Below are 7,409 nucleotides of genomic sequence, written 5' to 3'. Positions count from 1 at the left end.
TTCATGTCGAAACCGCTTGAAAGTCACTGGGTAGCAGCAAAAAGCGTGTTGAGGTATCTTTGTGGTACTGTTAATTATGGTATTTTATACACTGACACATCTGATGTTACTCTATCAGGTTTCTCAGACTCAGACTGGGCAGGTAACTTGGATGATCGGAGGTCCATCACAAGTTACGCATTCAACATAGGATCCGGGGTCATAGCATGGAGCAGTAAGAAGCAGAGTACTGTAGCTTTGTCTTCGTGTGAAGCTGAGTATCAAGCATTGTGTGCAGCGACATGTGAAGCGATCTGGTTGAGAAGGCTTCTCAAAGATGCAGGAAAAGAACAGAAGAATCCCACTTCCATCAAAAGCAACAACCAGAGCACCATTAAATTGGCATACAATCCAGTGTTTCACAAAAACACCAAACATATAGACACTCAGTTCCATTTTGTTAGAGAGAAAATACAGTCAAAAGAAATTGTTGTTGAATATTGTAAAACTTGTGACAATGTGGCTGATATTTTTACAAAGCCTCTTGCACGAGTGAAATTTGAATTATTTAGAGGGATGTTAGGAGTTCAGGAGAACCCTTTCTCCATTAAGGGGGGGAGTTGAAAATAATTAACATTATTTTGTATTAATGGAGAAATGGTTACATAGTTGTAACGTATCTTCTTAGTTTAGGATTTGTTCCTAGAGTTTAGGAGTGTGGTTGCAACTTCCTGATTTTTAGAGTTGTATTTAATGATGTAATCTTTTCATTGATGGTAATAGAGTGTACGAGAGTGATCTCTCTGTTTTGTGAGTGTAGTCTCCAGGTGCAGGCCACACCTGAGAGCTACATCTCCTTTTTTTCAATTTTGTTCACATTTTATCTAATCATGACACGAAAGAGATGAAATCACAGCGCTGATTCAACTTAACACGTGTGAAGACAGGCTTGAAGCTGAAGAGTCAGGGTGATGACATTCTTGAAAGTCTAATTATGATAAAATCTAGGTTTCAAGACAATTTTTTAAGGATAATTTTTGAGTAAATTGGATTATGAAAAATTTATAATTTTTATGAATACTGTTTTTAAACGTGTATCACATTATTGTTGTAAAAAATTATTTTTATAAGATAATATAGAATATAGGTATTATTATCCTTTAAGAGACCATTCATTTTTGTTTTTCACTAGATTATAGTTATCATTAAAAATATATTGTTTCAATTATTCTCTCTTTAAAAACAATAAAATATTCTCTTTACAAATAAAATATAAAATGTGAAATTTTTATTTTTTTAATGATTAATTTATGCACCACTAACCTAATGCGGGCCGGACATGTGCTTTTCCATTAAAGCTAGCACCTTTGAAAACAAAAAAAAATCAATCAGCCGAAATATACTATCATATTAGTGAAAAAAATTATGTTACATATTGCTACATCAAGAATTTCGGCCGAAGGAAAAAATATTACATAACTAAATATTATAAAGGAAAAAGGAAAAAATACTTTATCTCGATTGTGGATTTTGTAAATATTTTAAAATCAAACGAACAGGAGTGAGATCAATATTTTAGAATTGAGATAAGTTCAGCGCTCATCTCGTCACCCCTCTTCTCGACGGTCCGTACAGCTCTTCACTGGCTTTGTTGTGAGAGCTTTCTAAACACACACTGAACTCTTAGCTTCCTTGTCAGTTGTAATACTATCGATCTCTATATAATATTGATTTAAATATGCTTATTGTAATAACTATCGCGATACGCCTCTTTATATCATATTGGAAAGACGGTGTCAGGTTATTATGGATTAGTTGTTAATTTGCATGCGTGGTATGTAGTGTTAAAATTTAGGAAGCGCTAGCCGTTTTTGTGATAGTTAAAATTAGTGTACTTATTAATGTCATTCTAGATCGTTATAGAGATTTTTTCCACCATGTTTAATTTCTATTTATGCACTCTGTTAATTGCCATAGCAGTGTGGTTTTCTCTTCTCTTTCCTAATAGTATTGGAGCAAGAGAAGCGAAACTATCACAGCTAGAGAAACCAAACTATCAAACCCCGAGGAGCGGATTTGTTACGAGTGATCAGCGGGGAGGGTGGAAGAGTTGAAACCGCCGTCGTTTGAAAGGGAGCCGCAGTCATCTCTTTCTCTCGTTTGCAGACATTGCCGTCCGCCACGAATCACGATCGAGTCCGAGCCGCTGCCCTCAGCCCCCTTCGCGGCGTTCGTGGAGAGGTTAGAGTGACGTGGAAGTAGCAATTTTTCATAATAAGTATTTCTTGAGCTTTTTGACTGGGTTCTGTGGCACAAAGTTATTTATTCAGAGCTCGTTTTTTTTTCCTTAAACAATGTTGAAAATAAGCGTGGAAGTTGGATTGATGTATAAAAGTTTCGAAAAAGGTGAAAGGGTTATTTTGAAAGATGACTCCGGTAAAAAAAATTTGGAAGATGTTTTTGATTAGAAACATTAGTGATTAAGGATTTAAATAATTAAAAAGAATAAGATTATATTAAAATTATTCAAGGAAAAAAGAGAGTAAAGTATGAAGAAAGGAGGAGTAATTATAGTGTAGAGTAAATGGTTATGAATTCCAGTAAAGAAATTATATATATATATGATTTTTATTTGTTATTAAATTTTTTATTTTCTATTAAAAAATTGTTTTTTTGTTAATATGATAAAGATTTATGGCATGTTATGTTATATGGATTTGAAAAACTCTCAAGTTAAACAATCAAAGTAAGAGAATATTAAAAATTATTCTGAAAAAAAGAAAATAAAGTATGAAAAAAGAGGAAGTTTTTATAGTGTAGAGTAAATAGTCATGAATTTATTTCTTCTTTAAGTAAAATATATATATATATATATATATATATATATTATTTTTATTTGTTATTTAATTTTTTATTTCTTAGTAAAAAATATGACCTTTTTGTCAACAATATGACACTCAAAAGGTTTATGGGATGTTATATTCTATAGGTTTGAAGAACCCTCAAGTTAAGCAACTTATAAGGTTATGAATCAATATTGATTAAATAAGACAAATGATGCAGTAGCATTATCTCTTATTGAACAAGGCTTGGATGCTAGATATGGTGAAAAGGGAAACATCACACTCTGCATCAGTCACATAAAGTTTGAATTGTTGATAAAATGACTATCATAATAAAAAAAAATATATAAAACATAGAAGCTACAATTGTCCTAAACAATATAGCTCAAGAACCTGTAGAATAAATAAATGAATTTGTAGAAGATATAAAGTATAATCATGGTGAAAATAGTGAAGCCCACCATGTAAACACCCACATGGATGATGAAATTCAAAGTTGAAGATTAAATTGAAACTGTTTTTGATGCAATAGCGAAATGTGAGGAGAATGTAGCTATGGAAGTTGTTAAAGGCATGAGTGAAACTATAGTGAAAATTGAATTTGATTATGAGGTGGGATTAACATTTTTTTGAGAAGCAACTTGCATTGCCCAAATATGATGATGTTGAAAGTGAATATGGAAAATTTTCTATAGCTATAGTAGAAAGAAGAACAAAAAATTAGAGTAAAGCTATTGTAACCATAGTACATGAAATGAAATAAAATTAAGATGTTTTTGAACTCACTAACTTGGATAGAGAAGCTCACTCAGATATATTTTATATAGAAACACATATGAGGGAAAAAAAAAGAGATATAAGAAATATCGAAAAAAAACACTAAAATAAAGTTGAAAATGAAAAGTAAAAAAGCATACACATACAAGATTTGAAGCTTAATTCAGACTTTAAATAATAAATAATAATATTAATAACTAAATAGTATTATATATAATTACTCTTTAAATTGATAATGTTTTTGGTAATTCACATGTAGATTTAAAATGGAAAAAAAATATTAATATATATAATAATTAAAATTAGTATAACCATTATTGAAATTTTAAGATCCTTTAAAATAATTTCTCGAAAACATTTTGTTATTCTATTTTTCCAATTTACATCCATTCAAGGAATTGAAATTTGTGATTATGCAACTCTACTGTATCAAGTATGCATTAACGGTTGTAACAAAGTGGTTTTCTCCTCTGTCCTTCACTATCCTGATTCTCTTTCCACTAAAAACACGTCTGTGTTGTAAGACATGTCCACCGGTCCGTCAGCACTAGATGTACCCAGTCGTTGTCGCCCGGTTGTTGTCGCTTTTCTCCCGTCTCTTCGCAGATGTACTTTCCATCGAGGAGGCGAGACGAGTATGCCCCACGGAGCTTATGTCAATTGCAGATATATTTTAGGGTCAGGAGAGGTTAAACGAAAATCTGCAGTTATACGCTATTCACCAGTGAGTCAGCACTAGATGTACCCAGTTCTTATCACTTTTCTCCCGTCTCTAAACGGATGTACTTTCCATGGATGAGATTTATGCATCTCAGAATGATCATGTTTGCAACTCTCCTAATTTTGGTAATTTTGACCAGACAAACTATCAATTTAATATTCCTCTCATGAGATTTATGCATCTCAGAAAGATCATGTTTGAAACTCTCCTAATATTGGTAATTTTGACCAGACAAACTATCAATTTAATATTCCTATCAGAGGTTATCGCGAAAACTTCATAAAAACAATTCGTTTGACAGTACATGGGTATCTTTTATGTCAAATACAGATACTAAAATCTGACGATCTGGAGTCAATTGCAGATCTTAAAATCGGACAATTTGGGCTCAACTGTTTGACCTTTTTCTTGGTTATCAAATTTTGAGATATTCCCAAAATCTACCGATTGAAAGAGAAATACATAAACTCCTAAAATCTTCGCGCTACTTTAAAATCTCCACGCGTAGAAAGATAAATACATAAACTCCCAAAATCTTCGCGCTACTTTAAAATCTCCACGCAGTTAGAAGTCATAAACTCCTCGAGAGGCGACAAAAATTTCGTTCAAAATTACCTCGGCGATCTGGCAATAACTCCCAAATCACGATTCCGTGGGGTTCCTTCCTTCGTTTTACTTCAACGTTCTCAATTGACATGACATATGTATACTAAAATGATTTTGATATGACAAAAGAAATGAGAAAAGGGAAGGTAGAAATTCACTCACTCACGAAAAACGAAACTGTTAAAAGAAAATTATAAGGTTTCGTAAATATATATAAAATCTTCTTAGGACCCTTCCTCACGCCTCATAAAACTCATTTCCTTTTACCTAGTTTATGTTAAAAAGGGATAATTATAAATATAATTGTTTGTTCCGATTATCCTTCCTTTTACCTAATCTTTATTAGAATACGATAACTAGAAATATAATTGTTTGTTCCATTCATCCTAGATGAAAGCTTCAGTGGTACCCGTGCCAACTGGCAACAGACTCGTAAAGCCGAATTCATTCCTTGTAGATTTTTCAAAGCGCAACGCGGGTGTTTTTTTTTCCGGCAAAAAAACATATGCGTCGCCTGTTGGTTATCGGTCTTATTTGTTTGCCATCTGACATCCCTGCTATTAACGATAACTCTTGACCATTTCCATTTAGTAGTGTACCTTATTTATAACGATATGAGCTAGGCCACACCGAAGAAACATCAAACACCGTCACCTCAGACATCTTTATCTCATGCTTAACTTTATTGCAGATTTAAAAATTGAAGATATACAATATAGCCATTATCCTTATCTTTATTGAAGATTTTCACTTACCATCCTTACATTTATTGCAAAATAATTCAAAACTCTACAATCCAATTCAGTTAAGCCATGAGCCTTGTTCGGAACCCGCTACCATCACCTTGAAGAGTCCCTTTTTCTTCACGTTAAACCGAAACAACATGGCAATTTCCTCCACGTCGAGAGATCATATCAAATGCGTCAGCGCAGTGGCGACGACCATGTCAATGAACGGCGTACAAAGATTGAATCACGAAAGAGATGAAATCACACCGCTAATTCAACTTAACGCATGCGAAGACAGACGTGAACCGGAAGAGTTGGAGTGACGACCATTCCTGAAAGTCTAAAAAACCTCGTAGTCTAACAATTATGTCTTTTCCCTGGACAGTTATGGAAATTTAGGTCATATTTTGATGGAAAGTTATGGAAATTTAGGTCATATTTTGAAAAAATTTAGCTAGAATTTTTGTAAATCTAAGTAAAAGGTCTGAAACTTCATAATTTTAGATGAATTAAAAATTTCTGAAAGTGGTGAATCTATTTTCACCATAAAAATATGATTCAAACACTATCTCTATAAACCCCTATCCTCCACCTCCATAAACAAATCCTTAAAAAACTGTACTTATTCAGCTAGGGTAAGCTTATATTAATAATAACGGTTAGACATCTATAAACCCCTATGTTAGATTCATACGTTGACACGGAAAGTGTTCACCCGCCGCTACCTCGGCCAACTTATGTAGTTATCCTCTATATAAGCCGGCTGATGCACACTAGTCTCATACATGTCTTATTTTTTCTCTGCCCTTTTCTCGTATATTTCTCAACAATTTTGTACGCGCCTCCTTTTCTCTGACCCTGAAACATGGAATCGAACACTAACATTGTTCAACCAAAAATGGATGAGAATATTTGGGTTATTCAAATTAATGAAGGTCTGGATATCCTCCCAGAAGAAGAGGACGAGGACTTCTTGTGTGCGTCCGTGTTTAATGTGCCCAAAGAGTTATTGGCGCTAAAGCCGGAAGCGTACATTCCTCAAACCGTTTCCATCGGCCCTTATCACCATTGGAGATCGGAGCTCTATAAGATGGAGCGCTACAAACTTGCAACTGTTCACAGATTTGAGAAAAGAATCAACAAACGAGGCAAGTTTCAGTCCGTCGTGGTGGAGGAGTTTAAGAAGCACGATTGGCAAATCCGGAGCTGTTATCACAAGTTCATCGCTTATCAGGAAGAAACCTTGGCATGGGTTGTGTCAATGGACGCCGCCTTCCTTCTTGAATGTCTGCAGTTTTATGTCAGACACGCCAACAAAACGCCGGACGCTGAGTTCAAGCAACTGGGACGAGTCTTAGATGTGAGTGACAACAGCGCTGCTCACAACTCTATTTTCAGAGATGTGATGATGCTGGAAAATCAACTGCCGCTGTTTCTATTGCATAAACTTTTGGAATTGCAGATGGGTTCTAAATCCACGCAGAGGAGAGGCTCTCCGGGCTGCTAAGATTTGTTTGCCAGGAATTATCTCCTTTCACCTTCGAGCTGCCCGACAACTCAAATCTCTGTATAAATGGAAAAGGGCACGTCCTAGAGGTGCTGTACTACGCCATCGTCCCTAATGTTTACAACAATCAGAATCCAAATCCAAGTAATGAGCAAGAAACGGAGTCGCCTGAGAAAGGGGACAGTTCAACTGTTAGACTGGCCTTCAGTACATTGCTATGGAAGGCTATCTCCTATCTAAACGTTCGC

The 7,409-nt window shown here is 34.7% G+C and overlaps 1 pseudogene; it reads left to right on the top strand.

The window, feature by feature from the left end:
* Positions 1-6,552: 6,552 nt before the first annotated feature.
* On the top strand, positions 6,553-7,161 carry LOC149193270 (putative UPF0481 protein At3g02645 pseudogene; annotated as a pseudogene).
* The last annotated feature ends 248 nt before the right edge of the window (positions 7,162-7,409 follow it).

Source organism: Pinus tabuliformis, chromosome 2_2, assembly GCF_031772625.1.
Source record: "Pinus tabuliformis cultivar Carrire ecotype Pingquan chromosome 2_2, CPIR1, whole genome shotgun sequence".
In the NCBI taxonomy this organism is placed as follows: Eukaryota; Viridiplantae; Streptophyta; class Pinopsida; order Pinales; family Pinaceae; genus Pinus; species Pinus tabuliformis.
This window is presented reverse-complemented; position numbering and strand designations above follow the sequence as displayed.